At 37.4% G+C, this 24065-nt stretch overlaps 1 non-coding gene across 1 annotated transcript; it reads left to right on the forward strand.

Annotated features, from left to right (window-relative positions):
• Positions 1 to 9392: 9392 nt before the first annotated feature.
• Trnag-ucc (transfer RNA glycine (anticodon UCC)) lies at positions 9393 to 9464 on the forward strand. Its single transcript has one exon. It is a non-coding gene; the product is annotated as a tRNA-Gly (tRNA).
• The last annotated feature ends 14601 nt before the right edge of the window (positions 9465 to 24065 follow it).

Below are 24065 nucleotides of genomic sequence, written 5' to 3' on the forward strand. Positions count from 1 at the left end.
AATATTGGTGCGTGTGTAGTAAAGTGTGTCGGTACTCAAAAGTTCATGAGCATCTGTCCTTTGTTTGTTTTTTGAAAGAAGTCAACAAATTCACAAAATGTCGTGAAATTGAACAGCGTAATGTCACAATGATACTAGCTGCATAAACTATTTAGATACTTTTTAGTTGATCGAGCTTTCTGCTCGAGTAACAAAGTCTGTAAAGTTAATAGAAGGGTAAAATTTATTTTAACAAAAAGGAAAACAGTTGTTGCTAAAATTACAACATAGTTGAAAAGAAAAAGGCGTGGATCGAATTTGAGATGGCCTTTGAATGAGGTGGAAATGTGTGTGATTGATTATCCTAACAACACGATGTCACACATCGTAATGGTGTTGGTGAATGGTTTGCCTACGGGCAATAACGTTGCAGGTGCAGAATGTTGTAAATAATGCGAATGGGTACGGGTATTTCAAAAGGTAGCAAGCTAGTCGCTTGTGATCGAACACCATGTATGTATAACACTGTCTCGGAATCATGGAGAATGGAAACGATAAAAACACAAATTATCATATTCTGGTAGCGTTTAAAGCCGCATAATGATTATAATCCCGTTCTGATTGGTCACCTTATCCTCACTGTCTTAATTAGAAATGAGAGAGAAAACGTAAACGAATCATCTAAATTCATTTCAGACTGTTGTTCCGCAGATTCAAGTCTAATGATATCGTCTGTATTGTAAAACTGTTGTCCCAGTGTTTGTGAACAAGGAGGTATCAGACATGTGTGTGATACCTTCTTGTTGTGAGTGTACGGCGTGTACGTTTATCATAATAAGATGGGCAATCCGCATGTCAGAAAATTTGCCGTGGCGGAAACTTATAGACCGTTTCTGTAGTCTCCCGAAAGCTTTATGGTTGTTAGGGACAACTTTTGTGAACAAAGCATACATAGAATCTAAAACATTACAGAACCGGTCTATTGGCTCCTCGGAGTTGTCATGTCGGGGGTATATAAAGGGCCAAATGTTCATTATCCTGTGCTTTATCGTCATTACGCTGCCTATTCTAACTAACCCTCTATTTATGCATTTCTACGTATTCATGATGATGTAGCTGACAGTAATTTGACTGTCGCCACATACGATATCGGCAATATATCGCCAATATCATTGTAATACTGTGGTTGTAAATACACTCAAAATGATTGAAATATGTTATCACTGATCACATAGGAATGTTAGTTCAATACTACATTGTCTTTATCGTCATGTTCTGTCTCCATAGAAACAGCAAGATGTAGTCTGTATACTGTTCTCTCTGTGACCCTATCTATTGTACGTCTGATAATGGCTGTACTGGATATTGCTTGGCGTATTAGTGAGAGTCCAACAGTTTGAGAATTGCGTAAATTTAGACCTTAGTCATCAACTCCTTAACAGTTATTGACAAACTCTTTTGTGCCTTTCATATCGACAAGCACTAACCACAAGATATCTTAGACGGAGACCCAATATGATTTTGTGACTGTACAGTAAGTGGTAAGTATTGGTGACTACTCGAATAGATTTGTTGTTTTTTTAATGTTCGATCACTGACTTATCACTAAATTATGCTAAGTTATACTGCTGACTATGTGAGGTTGTGTGTACGCCCACGAATTTGAATTAGATGCCACTTTGAAATGATGTCACGATAATGATATGATTTTCAAAGTCATGTGCTCTTTGAATATTACCTAGAATCACGATTCTTGTAACGTCTACTTCAATCGCTCCTCGTGCTTCTACTTTAACTATTATTACTATTGATACTATACTTACTACTTTTTAGACTACTCCTCTATCAACGCGATTGCGGTGGTGGTGAAAGTATTAGGTCCTACCTTGATTTCGTCTTCTACTATATTACTACTACTACTACTACTGCGACTACTACCAGTTGGTACAACTTACAATCTTACCACTACTTATTGCTCCTCCTACTATACCTCCTCTACTACTACTACTGCTTCTGCTGCTACTACTACTACCACTACAACTACTACCACTATTACCACTAAAATTGTACTGCAACTGCCAATACCACATCGTCCGCTGGTGTTGCTTGTCGTGCTCCTACTACCACCATGACTACCTCTACTGCTACAACTTCTAGATTTACTACCATGCTACTAGTTCTACTCTCGCGCTCACATTTGGTCGCACTTTACCACAACAATTTGCGGCAAGGTCTTCTATTATTGCTGCTGCATAGATACTGCTTACGTTACTTCTATGTTATTACTACTATATACTACACGTTACAACTACGACTACTACGACTACAATTACTCATGCTACAACTAGTGTAGCCACTACTACTTCAACCACTTCCACCTTTTCTTTTCTTTTCTTTTCTTTTTTAACTAACCCGTCCACCATTAAGGAAACTTTGAAATAACCAAAATTAACTTCTATTTATCAACTTTACCACATTCTTGTTCCCTGACACTTTTTAGAATGACCTACCACTAGCTTTGGCATTAAAATTTACTTTGACTACTATGAGTAGGCCTACCAATGCTGTGACTACGTTTGTATCAAAGACGTAGATACAACTTTGGCATATTAAAACTAGACTTGTTATTAGTTTAAGTGTTCCTCCTATACTAAAGCCATTATTGCACTTGCTACTACGACTACTACGACCACTATTGTCATACTTATCACCATTTTTATTGTTGTTATTACTATCGTTATCAAATTGCCTTTTTATCAATATTATTAGTTTTATCTTTATCATTTTAATACTGATCATCACATCGCAATATTATTATCGTCATTATTTTTCTCAGGTTAGAACAACTACTGATAATACTACCATGACTACTGGAACCTCTACTACACGTTTACTACTTCTGAATTCATCTATACATTGTATAACCATAACTACGACCTCACTGCGACGTTCACGGTGTACTGCAATTAAGATTGTTGCTGGTACAGTTGCAACTGCTTCTACTACTGCTATACTGTCACTTCAGCTATAGTCGCTTATTTTAATATCCTACCACAATTTCTACGCTTCTGCTACATCTACTATCGCTACTATACCATCTCCACTTGGACTAATATTTTTCAGTTACGGATACTTCAACAACAACTACCTCTACTACCACTGACACTGCCACAACGACCACCACCACCACCACTACTACAACCACCACTACCACAATTATATTCCATCTACCACAACTATATTCCATCTACCCTCATTCTATCTCTAGAACGTTTTTTTTTTTCATGCAACTATAATTCATTTATCGTAGAGAGAAAACATTTGCAGTCAATAGACCCTGACACGACTCACTTTCCATTTTTACTGTGTGTGAGTATATTTGTGCGATTCTGTTTCGAACTCATTTCAGAGGTAGCAGAGAAGACAAGTTTTATTGTCTGTTTTTCATGAAAACTACATCGCTCATGTATTCCGAGTGTTAACGGAGAGGATATTCTAAAGGTGCGTGCCGCTGCGATATCAACACTGGGAATCGCATATCGCAGATAGTATATTATACATAACGGCACAAATAGTGTCACAAATCATATGATTTACTATCAAGTAGAATGAATGTTCAAGGTTCTCTGACATACAAATGCATGTTGATTTGTGTTGATTCATGATACCCTCAACATCACTTCTGCGGTGAAACGAATATCTAAAAACATTCCATATATTTTTGAATATTTTTTCTTCTATTTTTCTTCAGATTACTTGTATACGCCCACTAAGAACCTTCCAAACCAAGATTCTGGTTGTGACCTCATCTGTCAGTCATTGATAAAGGACTGATATGTTTAACGAAAGACATTGGAATGCACCTTCCCCTCGACTCAACATAACTTGCATGTTTCTGTGATAAGAATGTGACTAACAAAAGACATGGCGAGGGAATATGCAAGCTACGCTCGGTGTCGGGGAGGGTGCATTCCAGTGTCATTATTTGTTGTTTAACTTTATAAAATGGGTTCAAGAATGTAACCAATTGGAAGCCCTGAAATAAGTCACGTGTGCTCTCATGATTTTCTTAATAACATGCACGGCCGTGCAAAAAGTGTGCAACGAAAAGTCATAACAGCACGGCGTGTTATCCTATGGGACATTGCAGAGAAAGCGTAACTGCTCAGTCACTGACGTCACAATGTTTACACTAGCAGTGCACACTCAATCAGTTGTTACAAGTGCGTCGCGCGCTACTATACGCGCTGTCAATCCTGTAAACAACTTCTAGTTCGGGCTGCCAGCCGGCCTTTCTTGTGCATAACATGTGGCGTACGTATACTCTTATACGTACTTATATGTGCGGGATTTCCGAGTGCGACGTGCGTAAATGTTTGGGACGAACATCTTCGGACATCTTGACTTGTTGACTTGAGCGAGTGCTACATGTAGCTGACTGGTATTGACCCACAAAGGTACGTGAAAAATGCTGTTAGTTTTCGACCCATTTTATAAATCAAATAATACACAGGTTTCAGTTCGTGACGTTAGTGGAGATGCAGCGCACTCGAGGGTATTTACAATTGTGAAAATATAATGCACGAGGTGAAACTTTAACGCACTCTCACCTGTGTATTATTTGTATAATATTGGTACTTTAGCAATGATTGACAGATGAGGTCAAGACCAGAATCTTGGTTTGGAAGGTGTTTTGTTTTGTTTTTTTGTGGGTGTATCCAAGTAATCTGAAGATAAATAGAAAAAAGAATTATTTTTAAAAAACATGTATATGGAAAGTTTCTAGATATTCGTTTCGACGCAAAAGTGATGTTAAGAGTATCATGAATCAACACAAATCAACATGCATTTGTATGTCATAAAACATTTAACCGACAGGATCAACTTTACTATTGTTATGTGCCGGCTCGTCGCTTTTCACACTTTATCTGAGTGACTCGACTTCTTCGAAGATCTGCTGGTTTATTTATTTATTCACAGTGAGACGATTATAAGAAAGAAAAAAAAAGAATGTGGTTTATTAAAGAGCACATTGACAATGCATGACATAATGTTTCTGTATTCTAGGTACAAAATTACTCTGATTTGTAAATTGAATATTTATCAACAACTATATTGTGTTTTGTAATAAAAATCTAAAAGAAACAAATGTGAAATTATTTACTTTTGTCGTTATTGTTTTCGACTTCCAACATTAGATTCCGTTTTTACAGCACTTAGAACATGTACAAGGCATGTGTTGGGGAGGAACGGTGAAAGTAAATCAACCGACGTGTTGTTGATTTTTTTTCCTAAATAGATACGGGGATTATAATCTTGATGTTTCAACTTCTCAAAGTTGAATGAAGGTCCAGATTCATCAGAAGTGTAATATCTTTATCATGGCTTATCTACGTATCAAATTAGATTGTTTTGCATAGAGCTTCATTTTTTTCTCTATTGAACGTGGTAGAATGCGGCAGGTACTCTGCCAAGAAAAATGGTATAAATTTCATTTCATTTCATTTCATTTCATTTCATTTCATTTCATTTCCAACACATATGACCAGTGGCGTATCGGGGGGGGGGGGGGGGGCAAGGGGGGCACGTGCCCCGGGCGCCACTCCTTGGGGGCGCAAAAAACGGGGGGGAAAACGGGGAAAAAAAGAAGAAAAAGAAAAAAAAAACGACGAAGAAGAAAAAAGAAAAAAAGAAAAGAAGAAGACGAAAAAAAAAACCTCGCCCGGAAAGGGGGGAGAATAGGGGGGGCAGAAAACTAAATCAAACAAGATAAAAACAGAACATGATGATGACGCGGACAAAATTACAATGTTTATTGTGTTCACACAAGAATTCCATGTTCTGTCAGCTGAAATACAAAAATTTTCGGCTCGCTCGCTGCGTTCGCTCGCCAAAATTTATATTAATAAAGAAGGTAAGAACAAAACGTGATGATGACGCGGACAAAATGACAATGTCTATTGTGTTCACACATGTCATTTTATATCTAGCAAGCAAAATGCTTCACGGAGCAGCGGCTGCAATTTCTTTCGTTCTGAAGCGATCGCCAATTGGATCAAAAGAATGCGCCAACGGTTTCGAACATACGGGGGGGGGGGGAAGGGGGCGCAAAAAAATCAAGCAAGATAAGAACAAAATGTAATGATGACGAGGAAATATGCAAATTTCGGCTCACTCGCTCGTACTAATTTAGAGTACTAGTATCATAAGTCCACAGTTTGTTGGTATAAATCGTTATCTATAAGGCCGTCACTATTATCTTGATTAGGATTGTAAGATTAAATAAGCAAGAAATGACAAGAATTCAATGTTTTGTAAGCTAAAATACAAAATTTTTCGGCTCGCTCGCCAAAATTTGTCAAAAAAAAAAGAAGAGAAGAAGATAAGAACAAAACGTGACGATGACGCGCACAAAATGATAATGTGTATTGTGTTCACACATGTCATATTATATTACGCAAGAAAAATGTTACACGGAGCAGCGGCTGCAATTTCATTCGTTCTGAAGCGATCGCCGATTGGATCAAGAGAGGACGCCAACGGTTTCAAGCATATGGGGGGGGGGGCGCAAAAAAAAACCAAATCAAAAAAGATAAGAACAAAAACGTAATGATGACGCGGAAATATGCAAATTTCGGCTCGCACTCTCGTACTAATTTAGAGTACTAGTATCATAAGTTCTCAGTTTGTTGGTATAAATCGTTATCTATAAGGTCGTCACTATATCTTGATTAGAATTGTAAGATTTAATAAGCAAAAAATAACAAGAATAATTCCATGTTTTGTAAGCTGAAATACAAAAATTTTCGGCTCGCTCGCTCGCCAAAATTTATAAAAAAGAAGAAAGAAAAAAGAGATATTTGAACAAAATGTGATGATGACGTGGAAATATACAAATTTCGGCTAACTCGCGCGTACTAATTTAGAGTACTTTTGAAATTCCTCATGCAGTTTGTTGGTATAAATCGTTATCTATAAGGCCGTCACTATATCTTGATTGGAATTGTAAGATTTGATTAGCAAAAAATGACAAGAATTCCACGTTTTGTAAGCTGAAATACCAAAATTTTCGGCTCGCTCGCCAAAATTTATCAAAATTCATTACATTTAAATCACCCTCAAAAGACCCCTTTAAAGTGCTTGAAAAAGCATATCATGTGGACTTTGTTTAAAGTCCCTACCGGGATGGGGTTGGGGTTGAACACTTTTTCAGAAATTAGGGCGCAATTTTCGCCCTTGCCCCGGGCGCCGTTTTCCCTAGATACGCCACTGCATATGACTACAACATTTGAATACACATAATAACACAACAATACAATTATAAACAAACTATGAACAGTGATACAATTTCGTAAATTTCAAAACAAATACCGAGAAAAAGTTGTTGGAAATGGAGCTTACTGCTATAAAATCAGAGCTTGTAGTCTGCAGTCTCCTCATAGAAAGATATAGTTACAAAACTGATAAAACAAGGCAAACAGGAAAAGTAAAAGTACAGTTAGACGGAGACGAAGTACACACATATACAGACACAAAAACAAGCATAAGACACCTCTCTTGTAATTGAGGGAAAGAGGAAAGGTAAGTAATCGTGGAATGAATGACAGGAAGAGAGGATCTGCTTAGAGTACATTGGACAGAGAGAGAAGTGGACAAAGGGAGAAGGAAGAGGAGATGATGAGTCAAAACCAGAGCACGTGAGGCATGCGATATAAGCTTAACAAAATATAAAGAGTTTCTTGTCATAATTGGGTATGAATCAATTGAGGTTATTGAATTATCATCTATGTATGATTATACTACATGGATTATTAGTCAATTACCAAGCCAGTGATTAAATGAACATTATGATATTGTGATAGGGGACCAGTTTATCCCATGCGCAGATCACAGCCAGCTGGGGTCTTGTTGGCGATGCTGCAAAAATTGCAACCAAAGAAAAATCCAAGTTGATGGTTTGCGTGACTCCCAAAGTACGTTGACTGATCCCATAAGTGATGTTGCAGCTGATGACGTTTGTAGTCGGGAATGTACAGAATGTTCTAAACTCAGTACATCGAATAAATTCTATTTCAGGGTGCCAATAGGTGCATTGGATTATAATGTCTTCTTATAACCTTTCTCAGTAGCATTTCCGAACACTTTGGATGGATAGCTTTCCTAGGTACCCTCCCACGCACGCCTGTCATTTATTTAATGATGACCTCAACACCGCTGAAATAATGTTAACACCATTTCGTCTGCATCCAGTCTACCTATTATTTGTTTACCTCTATCACTCTATCTTTCTCTGTCCATCTAACTATGTATACTGATGTATGAGATATATATTTGTCAATCAGTTGCAATATATATATATATATATATATATATCTGTGTGTGTGTGTGTGTGTGTGTGTGTGTGTGTGACCCTGCACCACAAAATAAAACAAAAAAAAAAAATGTCGCCAGACATGGATTTTTAGTTAAGGGCAGATTCTGAAAGAGCAAACTCTAAGCTTTAAAATAACGTATAGCTCAATTGAAATGGACTCTCTAAGTATTGGAAAAAATGCACACACTCTGGAAAAGTGTGAACCGAGAAAAGAGGCTTTAAAGTACAGGATCTATTCAAGTGCTTAATCTTTACCAAACCAAGCTGGCTGTGTGATGAATGGAACAAAAAACAGGATGTAAACCACCAGAGCAAAAACAATGAAGAGATTATCAGATTAGGCTGAAATTAAAGGTGGTCTATAAACACATTCTGGCCATTATTGCTGCCAACTTTCAAAGCAGCGTTATTTTTTCAAAAGTTATTAGACTTGAGAGTGAAGAGTGTGCAAAGAGTGATCAGAAATGGAAAGGGGACTCTCAAGACAAACCTGATCTCACCACTCTGCAAAAAGGGGGTTGTAGAAAAACTGCTGAAAGTGCACTTTTCAATTCATTTTATGATCCCAAACTTAAGAATAATGTACAAGAAGGGTAGCTCTTTCAGAAAATATGAAACACTCAATATTGACTTGGTTGACCCGTTTCACCTTTTTTGAGTCCTCACATAAAATCAAGGGATGCGGCTTTTTGTTCGTTTTGTGATGCACGGTCACACACACACACACACACACACACACACACATATATATATATATATATATATATATATATATATATATATATATATATTTTTGCGAAAGAAGTCACCGCTACAACAGCTTTTTGGCTTCTCCTGAATAATTTGCATATGTAAGATATGAGAAAGGAAGGAGAAATCGGTGCGTAGCTTTGACATCATTATTCCTCTTACTGTTCCTCCTTTTTTGGAAAAGCGCAAGAGTTCATAACTCTCTGCCCCAAAAAGGAACGTGCGCATAAAGAGTTGAAAGGTTGGTCCGTCGGGTATTCGAGCTTGGGTCTGCCTGAATCGCTATGACGTCTCCGTGGCCGAGCGGTTAAGGCGTTGGCGTTCCATGCCAAAGACCCGGGTTCGATCCCCGGCGGAGACCAATTTTTCAACTCTTGCGCTTTTCCAAAAAAGGAGGAACAGTAAGAGGAATAATGATGTCAAAGCTACGCACCGATTTCTCCTTCCTTTCTCATATCTTATATATATATATATATATATATTTATTTATATTATGTATATAATCATATATATATATTCACATTTGTAAATATTTATATACATTCAGACTTATTTTTTTCCGTCTATCTGTGCAAAAATACACTCAGGATAAAAAAAGAAAGTAAAAAATTCTTTCCAGTTCATATTTCTCAATGAAGCATTACATGAAAATTATTTTATCATAGGCCCTATACCATATTAACGGTAATTTAGTTTGCTATCCATCTAATAGACTGATACAAAGAGAAACTTTACGTATGAGTAGACACATTCGTTTTTGTCCTCAAAGGCACAAAAGTAAAAATTACAGAAATTGACATTTTTGTCCTTCATTTGCTGATACCCTACAAGATAGCAATGATTACAAAAGACCAATTCAGCACAATGAGAGACATGAATGAAATACCAAAAATGAATTTTTGTTCCCTTTTATCTCTTTTTCCCCCTAAAACATTATAAACAGAGTGGGAAACGAAAGGAAGAAAATAAGAATGTTCTGTCTTCTCAAATTTCAAATGAGTGTATAATGGAGTAAGCCGCAAAAGTGATAAAATGGACAGAATTTCCTTATTTCATTCTGTTAATTTAGGATTTTCAGAATTCATAAGAAAATTCAAGAACCAAATAGTTTTCAATTTTACTAATGTGAAATAGCATTTCAAAATTTCTGTCTTTTGTGTTAATATTGCGTCTTCTCTGATGTCATTTGAATTTGGATTTGACAGAATATTCGTTTTTCTCCATTATTTTTTAGCCTTTCTTTATCTTTGGGGGCTACAAAGACATTACAGAGATAATAGGTTTATTTTTGCAAGTAAATTCGTGTTGCGTATTGTATTAAGTTTATTTTTTGTTCGCATTGTTACATGGAAATTCATATACACGTGAATGACAACTTGTTCATCTGTGCAATTCTTCCTTTTGTGCTTTGGAAGAGAAAAAACGCATGTGTTCACTGATGCCTTTTTATATACATACCACATTGATATCCAATTTAATTGCCTTTAACATAGTATATAAACATTAATATCTAGCTAAATTCTACGAGAAATATTAAAAGTGTTTACTTTTTTTTGCTGAGTGTATATATATATATATATATATACATTGGTACATTACATGTTTATATGTTATATTTTATGTATATATATATATATATACACACACACACACACACACACACACACTGAGAGGGGGTCGGTGCAATATAGTGCTACCCCACACAATAGTCACTTTGAGATAATCGCTGTTGAATGTTTGGAAAGTCCATACATTGTACATTAATGAAACATAAATGCATGATTTTTTTACCATCTTATTGGTTGAGTTCAAATATGATATTTTCACGAAGGTTAGAGTGAAGGATGAGGATTATGAAAATGCATGCAACTCAATTTTGACAAAAGTGTGGGTTAGCACTGTATTGCACCGACCCCCTCATACACACACACACACACACACACACACACATATATATATATATATATATATATATATATATATATATATACATATATATATAAACATATGTATGCAAACATGTGTATAAACCACATAATCTTTCTCTCATGTAGATTAATCCTGTTATATAGATCATACAGACGAGGATTTCCAACTTGCATTATGCTTTTGAGTGTGAGTGCTTCGGTACACACAATGATGAAAGTCAATCTTTGAAACAAATTAAGTGCATGTATTTGGTCATGCATTAGAGTGACTATGGATTATCCACTTACCTGAAAAATATGAGGTGTGTCCGTTGATATTTTTTTCTGTGTTTTTGCTTGTTTGTTTACTGTTGTTTGGTTGGTTATCTGTTTGTGTGTGTGTGTTTTAATATATCCGCTGGCTGACTTTCATTGCGAGAAAACGGGAAAAAGAACACTCCGACAACGCTTAGTAATAAATATTTCCTCCTCTCTCCCTTTACCCTCTCTTTCACTTTGGTTTTTTTTTTCACTCTCTCTTTCTAGCCACGATTCTTCTTTCTCATGCAAACATACATACACACACACACACACACACACACACACACACATCTATACATACAACCTCCAACATCGCGGTATGGAAACAAAGTTCTCAAAAATTGTATTTAGCTTTTGAACTTTTGCCACAACAGTAAGATGAAACATACCAGGGAAGTATAGAAATGTGTATAATCAAGTGATCGTATGAGCGTATGACAACAATAAACATTTATCACATGCTGAAAAACCAAAGAGTATATCTGAGCAGATAAAGATTACAAGTAACTTAGGCACACATGCTCATTACTTGATTAAAGATACATTCCTGAACCCTCAACTATTTCGGTTCTTGGAAAGAGAGAGAGAGAAAAAAAATGCATAAAGAAATGAGATAACGAGAGGGCAAATAATGATGTGTAACGCAGTAGATGGATGATCCGATTCCTCACTGTTACGATAAGGGGAAATTGCATGGTTATGACGAAACAACGAAATTTTATGCAAAAACAATCAATACAGGAATGTAAATGAACTGTTAAATCTACATCATAATCATGATTCATTTTCAATCGAAGAACAGGTATACAAAAGTTTTCGTTTTGTCTTGACAAGTGTAACAATCTCATCATCAATTAAAGGAGACCTCTGGATGATTTTTAGATTTTTACAATAGAACAACTATAAATTAGTTACACTGAGGACAGAGTATCAGAATTCATGATAATTGGGATGAAGAATAAGAATATTTTCGAAATCTATAACAAATAGCAATGAACAAGGATGATGACATGGCAGATTAACCATAAGAATGCATGAGTTGGGGCTCAAGGAAGCAGCACAAAATATGTAGGCATGCATAGATTATACACAGGTGAACCCGCAAGCAAGCAGTATTGTGATGAAATTACACTGCTACATTTCTGAAATATGTGAGGCCCCTACGTCATCATCCTTGTTCAGTGTAATTTGTTTGAGGTTTTTCAAAGTATTTTTTCTCTGCTCAAGAACCAAAATAAATTTCACAAATCTATGCATGGGGCTGTTGATTTATGTACTACATGATGTGAAATTATGAAAATTGTCCGGAATGCCCCTTTAGAGCATGTTGTTAGTATACGACAGATGTACAGGACTGTATGTCATTAATGAATATTAACAAAGTGAACGCTTTCTGCCACCAGGAACAACTACCAGACTATAATGACAAAATGGTATTATAATGTATGTAATTTCAAAATAATATGGAATATGATCAAAACATATAAATTTGATGCCATTTACATTAAACTAGCTATGACTTCTTAGTGAATTGGTGATAAAGGGGCCTAAATGGTCGTACAATCCTACCATGCCGAGTTGGTTATATATGATAATCATGGGTATTGATCAAACGTATGATTTTTATGCTATGCTAAGGAGTAACTATCGCAGCATTTCGATTTACTTCAATTCTCTTAGAGTTATTCATATACAGCTTCTCGCTCACCCTATACCTGGTACATCACAATATCAGAGAAGCAGCACTCCAAACTCCTCTGTTAGAACGAATGCATGACGTTAGTGTTTTAATGCGAAGCTGTTTTACTTCAAATCAATAAAAGAGAGTGAGCTATTGTAGATATCAGATAGGAATGAACATCATTACATAGAAATGTATACAGATGAAATTTAAAATAATGTTGATGAAGATGAACGTGTGTGTGTGTGAGAGAGACAGAGAGAGGGGGGAGGGAGAGACTGGATGCAGGGGATTGAAAATGGAAAATGGAAAGGTGAGACATTTATTTCTCTTACTTTTATTCATTTCGTCTCCTGTGTGGCCATTTACCCAAAATCTTGAAGATTTCTCTATATCATTCTCTTTCAGCGTAGTGACTTTGTCGTAGAACAACGATTCTATCCTCGGATTCATTATGAATTAAAGTGCTGCAGTAGAAAATCACTGCTCTCACACTTCAATCCTATGAGATGTGAATTCCTGCGTTCAAGATTACGGTTATTTCACCAGTCACAGAGAATAGTCCGCTATAATCTCACCAGATGTATTTTGACAAACCAATACCTCAATATACAAACAGAAAAAAAATCATCTAATTCAACCTCACAAAAAAAAAATTGTTGTTTGTTTGCTGTTAGGTCAAAGGCAAGCCTAACTGCAGGAGGATTTTAGTTTGCCTGGCAACGTCACCAAATTTGAAATGATTATTATGATATTTCGTTTTGAGTATAAACAATAATGTACATTTGGCTAGACGTATTCTATAGATGGCCTGTCAGGTTTTCGGTTTCATTTTGGTCACACCGACCCTTGAACCTGATTCCCCGATTTATTCGTTTTCTGTTCGATATCACATTTTTAGCTCGAATTCGTATTGTTTTGTTTTCTAGGTTTACATGAAATTAAATTGTATGTAACAATTCTTCAAACGACGAGCTTTCTTTTTATTACTACATTAACTTTCAATAATGTCATGTACATGTAAAGTGGTTGGAGCTTCAAAACCTATTATCGTGACTAGTTTGTGAATTCTCAATAAGATCAGACATGTGATACTCAATATATACAGTAAATTGTCATGAGATTTAAAGGGATGGTACAGGATTGGCGGAGATGAGAATTGGGCTTTTAACTTTTTGCGAGATACCAAGAAAACACTCATGATATAGTACAGAGCATACCATTTTAAGAGGAATTCAATGTTTATTTGATGAAAATCGGGTTTGGAATGACTGAAACATCCAAAACAAAGTAAAACAAAGCGATCGTAATAAAGTGTGGGTCCCACACTTTATTAGAATCGTTCTTTTTTTTTTTTGGATATCTCAGCCATTTCAAAACCAATTTTCATCAAATAAACGTTGAATTCCTCATAGAATTACATGCTCTTTCATATTTCATAAGAGGTTTCTCATTATCTCACCAAAAATTGTTAGAAACTTGAAATTAGGTATCAACCAAAATTATACAATCCCTTTAACTTCCAACTTTAACTTTCAACTTTATTTTCATTTCCATTGAATAAACAGGGAAAATTATATACAATGCATTAACAAAACATATCATTTGTAAGAATTTCAAAGAAAACGTACATGTGATTACGAGTAACAACATAACATAACGATTATGCTGTTTGATTATAGCCCACTGAAGGAATCTCCCTCTTAAAAGCATTTTCTTCTTAAATAACATCCTGAACCTAGAGAATCAGGTCCTACCTACTAAATTATTTGAAGCGTGAAAATGTCCATTCCTTTAGATCATTCAGTGTCGAATGATTTTACACAAGCGAGCACTCTTTTAACGTTAGCTGGATAATCATCTTTAAACACAAAACAAAACAAAACAAAACAAAACATGAAATGGGTCTAGACTACTGATCTCTATGGGGATCGAGACAAACGGTCCAGAGAAACTGGAGGGCAATAAATTGAGCGACATCCTGTCCAGGAAATGCAGACATGCGAAGCTGGACATTTTTAGAGTGTGCCTGCAATAGTCGCCCGAGTGAGGGCGCTCTTCAGCTCATAGTCCCAGTGCCGCATATAAACATGGCACTGCATTGTAGTCCAAGCTGCTGGTGGTGGACGGCACCCCAGGGCCCCGGTTTCATAAAACTTGTTACCAGTGACAAGTTGTCATAGTTGTTATATGCTAGTGAAATCCTTGCATCTGATTGGCTACAGAGCAAATTTGTCATAGAAATGTGGCAGTTGTCCTGATAACGAGTTTTATGAAAAGGGACCCATGTCGTGTTGTGTCACCTCTGTATTCAAATACCATATTTCATAATTATATTCATAGCTCATAACAGCATAATATTATATACCTCGTAAAATATTCAAAAAAAGCCAGAGCATATACAAAGATGGTGTGATTGAACTGGTACATTTAACCATGAAGAGCCGCACCCCTCATCCACGTGTTAGCGAATAACGATTATGTGCATCGAAGCGTGCGCTCATTTGTATAAATGGTCGACTCCAATCGAGATTCTTGGGCTGTGAGTGTACTTACATAACGTTCAGTGATAAAGCTGTACACATTGAACTCTCGAAGATATCTCGACCACGTCAACCTTCCATTCCATGAGTCCCTACGCTACATGGTCTTTAACATAAAAACAGATAACACGGATAAAATTCATGATTCATGGATCGTTACTATTGGCTTAATTCATAAGATGAGTTTTATGTATGTAAATTACACTAAAAGAAGGCTTGGATACTCTTGTATCTACACTATCGGCATACACTGAAAGGGTTATGTATGCACGAAATTCCAATGATTCCCAAAACCATTTTGGAGCTTGCATTAGATATCAGTTTTTGTTATGATTTCGTCAGACGAACTTTTTTTCGTCAAAATTATGTTGCAGTATTTGAAGCACTAATATCACATAACCGTGTTTTACTTTACGCTTTTATAATAGTCAGAATACTTAAACGTGGCATACACTGACATAATGGTAAGGTCCTTTTAGTGTATGAATTATTTTTGTGAGAAAACGTGGCACATGTGCCAGATATTATATAAACATTACTTATATACCCGGGCTTACCCGGGCCCACTATCCACTCGATCCCCCCAAAATCATCATTTTTTTTCTAACATGCTGCCGCAGAACAAAACCATCTATAATTCCTATATCTTATCACAAGATCACATCAAATGAAGAGATCCTGGTAAGGAGGAAAAACTTGGATTCTTATTCTGCAAGCTTTTAAGTGTTTTTATGAATGACTATGTTCCAAAGGAGCAACCCATAGTGGGATAAAGAAAAATATTTTAAAAAAAGTGCCTAGGGAAAAAATCTAAGTGTGTAGACTAATTTCATGGAATATGATATTTGGCAGATTTTGTCGACTTTTCATCTTTCGGAACAAATCAAGCACGGCTATACACAAAAACAAGATGTTGTTGTAGTCAATATAGTTTCTTTGACTTTGTGTATGTTTTCTGGGATGATTAATTTCATCTCTAAACATTCTTCCTCTCCTTTTTTACATCTCTCCAAAGAATCTATACACATAGACACGATACATTGTACAGCAAATAATCAAGCAATGTGGGTCATTAAAGAAAGTACAGAGTTGGTAATGCTAGCCAGCATGGCCTTACTCTGGGGTGACAGTGAGGTCTAGCATGCAAACGGGTTGCCAATTCCAAGTCCAGCTGGATTTAGCATAATATTTTTTTTTACTCAAGAGAGATTACTTTTTGTGCCTTTAGAAACAAAACTCATCATTCATTGCCTGATTTTCTACCTTCTCACAAGAATGTCAATACTTCAGACAGTTTACTGTGATGGGACTATACTAAAATGAATACATTTCTGTAAAAAGTCCCGTTTGATGAAAAATGGATTTAGCAACTTTGGGTAAGGAATTCGTCAAATATGTAGAGTCTGTCTGGAGTGCAAAAAACTATCTCACCACTCTCAAACTCTTGCAAACAGCACCAACCTCTTTTGTTTTTTTGTATTTTGAAATCAGTTATAAGACTGCGCACGTGCTCCAAATCTCTCGTGTATCGATCGATACTGACGAGATCCTCCTCGTGCTTCACCCAGGCTACAATGACCGAATCATCTCGACAAACAGCTGGCCATGCAAACATACTCTCCTTCTGCTCTAACACATTCTCCTTCGTCCCGTTACCATCGAGGCAGAAGACAGCAAGTGAATCTGTTAATATCAGCTTCCCCGTGGTGTGGCAGGAGAATAATTGGCAAGGTGAACGTCCTTCACATATTATTTCCCTGACAGGCTCACCACCTTTTGGGGTAAAAAGCAGGATCTTCTTGGGTTTTCTGTAACCAACGTAGATATTATCATCTCTATCCACATTGAGACCACCATACCATCCTTCATCAAAACTCATGGTCCTGAACGTGACTTCGAGCTTCCACCACTGTGGAGTGTATAGTGATATCTGGTTCTGCATATCAAGCACAACACTTCGACAATCAGACAGGTATCTAATGTCTTGGACCCTGACATGCTTCAGCACGGTCTGCTTCAACTCGCCAGCAAAGGAGTAGAAATGGATTCCGCCGAGATGTGAACCTACCGCCATCTGACCATCAGGTGCAAGAGTGATACAATTCATGCTGTTTTTGCTTGGGAGCTCTACGTCTGCTTTCACTTCCCATGTGCAACCGCTCAGCTCTCCAAGACGAAGTTCACTGAAATTCACGCACCTACGGAATGAAATCTTTTGAGCGCGTTCTGCCACACCTCTCGGTGATTGGTCGTCAGGATCATCTCGTCCAAGAAAACTCGTCAAGTTTTCGCACAGCGTGTCGTGTGCAAGCAAGGCATCTTTTTCTAGCGGTACCTTCACGCCGTTAGTTACCAGCTCTTCCATAGCGTTCAAGTCGCGGATTGTTTGGTGACTCTCTTCCTCCATGGCTAGTAATTCATTCGCAAATTTTTCAGACCAACGTTTCACTTGACATTTCAGTGCCTCTCTTCTGATAGACAAGAGTTTCATGTATTCCTCGTATGTTTTGTCGATGTCATCATTGATCTTTCCTAGCATAATTCTTATTTCGTTCCGTTGTGTCTCTATGAACTCTATATGGTTTTCAACATTTATGATCTTTGATTTTGTCTTTTCTTTTAATTCCTTGATATTTTTCATTAACTTCTCTTCATGAACGGCTGCTTCTTCAAGCTTATGTCCCTCTTGCAAATGCCCCAACATGCCGCACTTACAGCATATGTACTCCCGACACCCGGTACAGAAACACTCTTCATCATCGTTTGGGTGTTTCTTACACTTTCGTCGTCTCTTCAGCGGAACTTTCCCAGAGAGCATCTCGCACAGGGCCACTGTTGAGTGGGAGGCGAACAGTTTCCAGGTAGAGTGGCTTTCCTCGCACGATTTGCACATATTTCTCCCACAGTCCTGACAGTAGAACACAGCTGGCGACTTGTCGTCCATCTCACAAACTGTGCATGTTGGATTTTCGGTTTTCACTTCGTCCACGAGAGAACTCAACGGTACGTTAATTTGTAACTTACCTACATCTCCACTGGGTACTGACATTACTTTCCTACACACAGGGCACGTTATAGTTTGTTGGTCAGGCTGAGTTTGAAAAACACATTCCAGACATTCTTTGCAGAAGGTGTGTGAACATACCAGTGATGTAGGTTGGTTGAAAAGTGCAAGACAGATAGGGCACTCCAGATTCTGACTGCTGATTTGATGAACCGTTGCCATGACGTCTGTTTGATAACAATAGAGATAATTAAAAATATATATATACCAGCGATGTAGTGATATCGTAAAGCCTAAAAGGTTCATTCATCGGAGGTAACCACATTGAGCTATGTGATAATTTCTCCGCAGCATCGTGAGATTTGAAGTCATTTTTTGATGATAGTAATTCAAACGTGTAACGAAACTTGATCGAGCTCTATATTCTATGATACTTTTTCTTCTAGTTTTTCTAGCGCTTTCTTGCAACATCCCACACTTATCCTTTTTTTTTAAATCTATTTCGTGTTGTACTAGGGCCTACTAAAGTTTTTTTTATCAACATGACGTTTCAGATTAAAACCCTCAACTTCTCCCACGTTACCTATTAGAGCGCTTTCTCCTCTTTGTTGTCTAGATTTGAAACTTCTCAGAATGAAGACTTAATGTTGTTAGGAATGTGGATTTTTTATTTGAACACAAACCCTTCGAGATGGTTAATTGCACTCTTAGAGCCTATAGTTTCTCATTCGATGCGAGCCTGTCATCTCCACATGCACAATCCCCATAATGAATTCTTCGAGGAACTAAAGAATAAAGTACTTGGCCCATGTCGTAACCGGCCTCGAAAGAATCTCACCTTGGGTCGTGAGTTTAATGTTACACGAACAAAATGTTAACCAAATAAATCGAGCAGAATTAATCACAAGAATATTGGTGATCCGTTCTAGTGGTAAAACTACGTATCTGGCGCACGTAACGTGCATAATAACAATGAATAGCGCTTCATGCATCATGCTCACCCAGTTTGCTGTACTTCCGGGTTTGATACTGTTGATCTGTGTCTGGTTCCACAGTACCAGCCTCCAGACAAGAGATCACAGCCTGTAATCTCTTCCGCCAGCAGAAAGGTGCGGATACAAATTGGATTGAACGTGGCCTTACTTTCAAGACCAAACAGATTTTTAAGAGTTATTGGTGTTAAACAACAGAGAGGTGCACTACGAAGTAGGCCTCCTCCCAAAATTGTCGGGCGACAAGTACATGTATTGTCTGTAATCGTGACCTTTTCACTTTGACCCTACAGTCATGCGAGCGGGTTTTCCCCACATCTCGAATGCTGTGCGCCTATCTGAAAATCACAGTCCATAATGTAATTCCGCATTGTACGTCATGAACATAAGGTGCTCTTACGACATCGACTTTGGCAAATTAGTTGGAAAGAGAACGAATGAATAACGGTATGTAAAAGGAGCACAACAACGAGGATCAGAGGAATTATTCTTTATTTAAAAAAGAAAAGAAAATTATTTTGCTTCAACTTACAAGACACCTAGATAGTGGTTGCTAGCACATGGTTTTTGTGTGTTACAGCGTATGAAACTTTTTCCATCATACATGCATGGGAGGGGAAATTAGAATTAGCAGGGAGAAGGAAAATTGAAAGAAAACGTCTGCTCAGCAAGCTGTCCTTTACACCGACATCAGTAATTATCATCACCATTGCTTTTTAAATAATTCATTCTTTGCCTGATATTCAGACAGTCACGTGCGACCATCATCATTATTCGAGATAAACACTTCAGCAAACAAATCACAAAGTACCAACATGCCTGTTGCTGCAATGGGACATCGTAAAAACAAACAAACAAACAAACAAACAAACAAACACAACTGCATGTTCTACATCACTCACCACTACTCGTAAAAACGTTTTGTTTGCTCATTAGAAAACCTTGGAATAGTCAAATAACCTATAGATGCAAAAGAATATTAAAATCAAGTAATGTCATCTAGACTACTTTCAATCTGTAGTCCATTAAAGTTTGTGTTTGAGCTGACAGGGAAAAGGGTGAAGGAAGACGAAGATGTTGGGTCTAAACAGGGAAACGTGAGGCACGAGATAGAAGCTCACCGAAATATAAAGAGATAATTGTCATTAGGCATGAATCAATTGAGGTTACTGAATTATCATAATATATATCGATTGTATTATAGTACATGAATTAATCAATTATCAGGCCAATAAATAAACATTATCATGTGATGGGGGACCAGTTTTCCATGCGCAGATCAGAGCCAGCTGGGGTCTTGTTGGCGATGCTGCAAAAATTGCCCCCCCCCCCCCAAAAAATCAATGTGATCGTTTGCGTGACTCACAAGGTACGTTGACTGACCACATAAGTAATATAGCAGCTGATGTCATTGGTGTTCAGGAATGAACAGAATGTTCTAATCTCAAGGTTTGAAGTGTTATTTAGGGGGCAAAAATTGCAATGGGTCAGATGATTTCTCGTAACCTTTTTCAGTAGCATTTTCATATCCTTAGGATGGATTATATTTTATGTTACCTCCTACGCCTGTCATCATTCTGTCATCCTGTCATCATCCATTGTAGTCATAACGATGACCACAAGACCGGCACAAATGTTACCACCATTACGTCTAAACCAATTCAATGTAATATTTGAAGGCTTATTCCTTCTGTCTCTCCATCCATTTATATAGATTCGTATATACAGGGTGGCCCAGAAAGAACGGAACGCCTAAGATCTTTAATTTCAGCAATATCGTTGCATATATGTCATTATTTTGCATACTATTGGAATGGCCATTCTTTTTCCAAGAGAATGACACCAAACTCTTTAATTTCAGTTAATGCGTTACGATTTTAGGCCCATTTTTGTCAACCCTTGCAATTTTCAAAATGTGATCATTTTGCACTCTCAGAGACACCGAAATCAGCGAGAATTCGGCTTGCCATAGAAGCAGTAACGTTCACAATCTGTGAAATGTGGCTGTCATTGTCCGTTACCATTATGAATGAGACGACCTGACGACAATAACACTGTCCGCCCCACATTCCGCACATTGCGAACGCTACTGGTTCTACGGTAAGCCGAATTCTCACTGGTTTCTGTATCTCTGAGATTGCAAAATGATCACATATTGAAAATTGCAAGGGTTGACAAAAATGGGCCTAAAATCGTAACGCATTAACTGAAATTAAAGAGTTTGGTGTCATTCTATTAGAAAAAGAATGGCCTTTCTAATAGTATGCAACATGATGACATATTTGCAACGATATTGCTGAAATTAAAGATCTTAGGCGTTCCGTTCTTTTTGGGCGACCCTGTCTATATATATATATATATATATATATATATATATATATATATGTATATATATATATATATATATATATATATATATATATACAGAGAGAGAGAGAGAAAGAGAGAGAGAGAGAGAGCAGAGGGGAAGGGAGAGAGTGAGATCTCTAGAGAGCGATTTAACTTTCTGTCTTTCTATAATTATTCATGCATTCGTGCACTAATAATGCTTATACTAAATACATGCATCAACATGTTCATTTTGTTTTCAGTAATATAATGTAGATTATCATATATATTTTTTGACATCTGCGTGTATACTTAAATCCGTCATTCATGTACAATTCTTAAGCACATTAACATACATTATGTAAATAGTGTACCCATGTATATCTTTAGTGTGAATACTTGTGAATGCATGATAAAATTCTGCTTATATTTAATTAACTATATGTGCATGTACTGTTACTACAATTTGCTCTTGCACTAGAGTGTCACGTAGATTATCTATAGCTGAAGAATATGAGTGTTCATTCATAGTTCGTTTTCCATGCGCTTGTTTGTTTGTTTTTGTGTTGATTTGATTCTATTAGCGAGAAACATAGGGGGAAAATGCTGATAACGCTTTCGTCATAAAACACGTGTTATAAATCTCTCGTTATCTCTTCCTCTCCTCTTTCATTTCATTAAATCGTTCTCTCTCTCTCTTCTTTCTAATCGTGTCGTTATCACACACACACACACACACACTCAGGGGCTGATCCAGGAATTCCGTAAAGAAGGGGCGCGTTTACAAAGTTAAAGGGGCGGGGGGGGGGGGCGCACGCACCCCTCCCCCCATTTTTTCTTTTTATTTCTTTTGTTTCAACAAAAAAAAGGGGGGCGTGCGCCGGTTGCGGTCCTCCGTGGATCCGCCCCTGCACACTTGCACACAGTGTATCAGTTAATTTTCTCCATCCTTCCTTTGTTATAATTTCAATACTAAAGTACATGTATTCTGTGCAACTCAGCAACTATCACCAAGGCGCACCTACCAACAGAGGGAGACATTCTAGTTTCAAACAGAGCAGCAGCTTGCCATGCCATCCCTCGCTAAAAGAGACTCCTAGAGTTGTAATGTGTACTCTGTAGAAACTTCCTCTTGAAAGTATATTCTTCTCCGCGACAATAACATCCTTTCAGGTCTTATGGAATAAATCGCAAAAAGTTTAGACTATCTCGTTGATATGTTCACTGTTTATCATGAATCTCCCGTAATATCTGAATTGTGTATAAAATCAATTAAATGAGCCAGTTCGCAGTTCCACTTTGCGCATAAAAATCATTCGCAAAAACAAAAACAAAAACAACAAGACAAAACAGGCATGTTGGTTCTTAAATTCAGTGGAATAGGCATCGGTGATGTAATGATTATTTATGTAATCCTTATAGATCCTGCTTGCCAGCATATCCTCCTGACAGCAAAAGTGGCACTTGGCAATATCAACAGAAAGAGGTTGTTAATACATTCAATGCAAAATAACGAAATAGATGCTTTCCTAAGTGTTAATTGATGGATCATTCTGGTCATCTGGACTACGCAAGTTCATTCTTTGTTTGAACAGGATAGATGAATTCCATAATTTCTGCTGAAAGCTTATTTGCATTATGGCGCTTTGAAAACGAGAGAAGTGTCCCTCCTATAACCGACTGAGAAAAAAAAAAGAGAAAAGAAAGGTCTTTCATACCGATGTACCGATTAGCTTACTCCGAACTGGCTTATAGCTTTAAACTTTAGACTGATGTAAGTTCTTCTCAATCATCCAGTCGAAGTACAAGATTATATAGTCATTTGAATACAAAAGAAAATGGAAATAAACTCATTTGTTGCGGCGTTTGGAAAATTATCAATTGGCTTCTTCGGGCGGATGACACTTCCGTTGATGGAATGGCACTCATATAATATTATACATGTAGTGCGAGATTGTGCAGAGCTATATTTGTAGGTAATGCTTACAGGACCTTGTCCAGCGCGCGCTGGTGGTTTCTGTGATAGATAAAAAAAACCCATTCCGTTCTTACCTCAACCTTTAGAACCAACAGTGCCAGGATTTTATGGATTACCAAAGGCATAGGCGCCGGAAGTGGGGGGGGGGGGGGGGGGGGGGCGGCCGCCCCCCCCCCCCCCAATCCAAAAAGTGGGGGGGGGGGGGGCA

Source organism: Diadema antillarum, unplaced genomic scaffold (genome assembly GCF_040938485.1).
Source record: "Diadema antillarum isolate AM-2024a unplaced genomic scaffold, OU_Dant_1.0 scf00000065, whole genome shotgun sequence".
NCBI lineage: Eukaryota > Metazoa > Echinodermata > Echinoidea > Diadematoida > Diadematidae > Diadema > Diadema antillarum.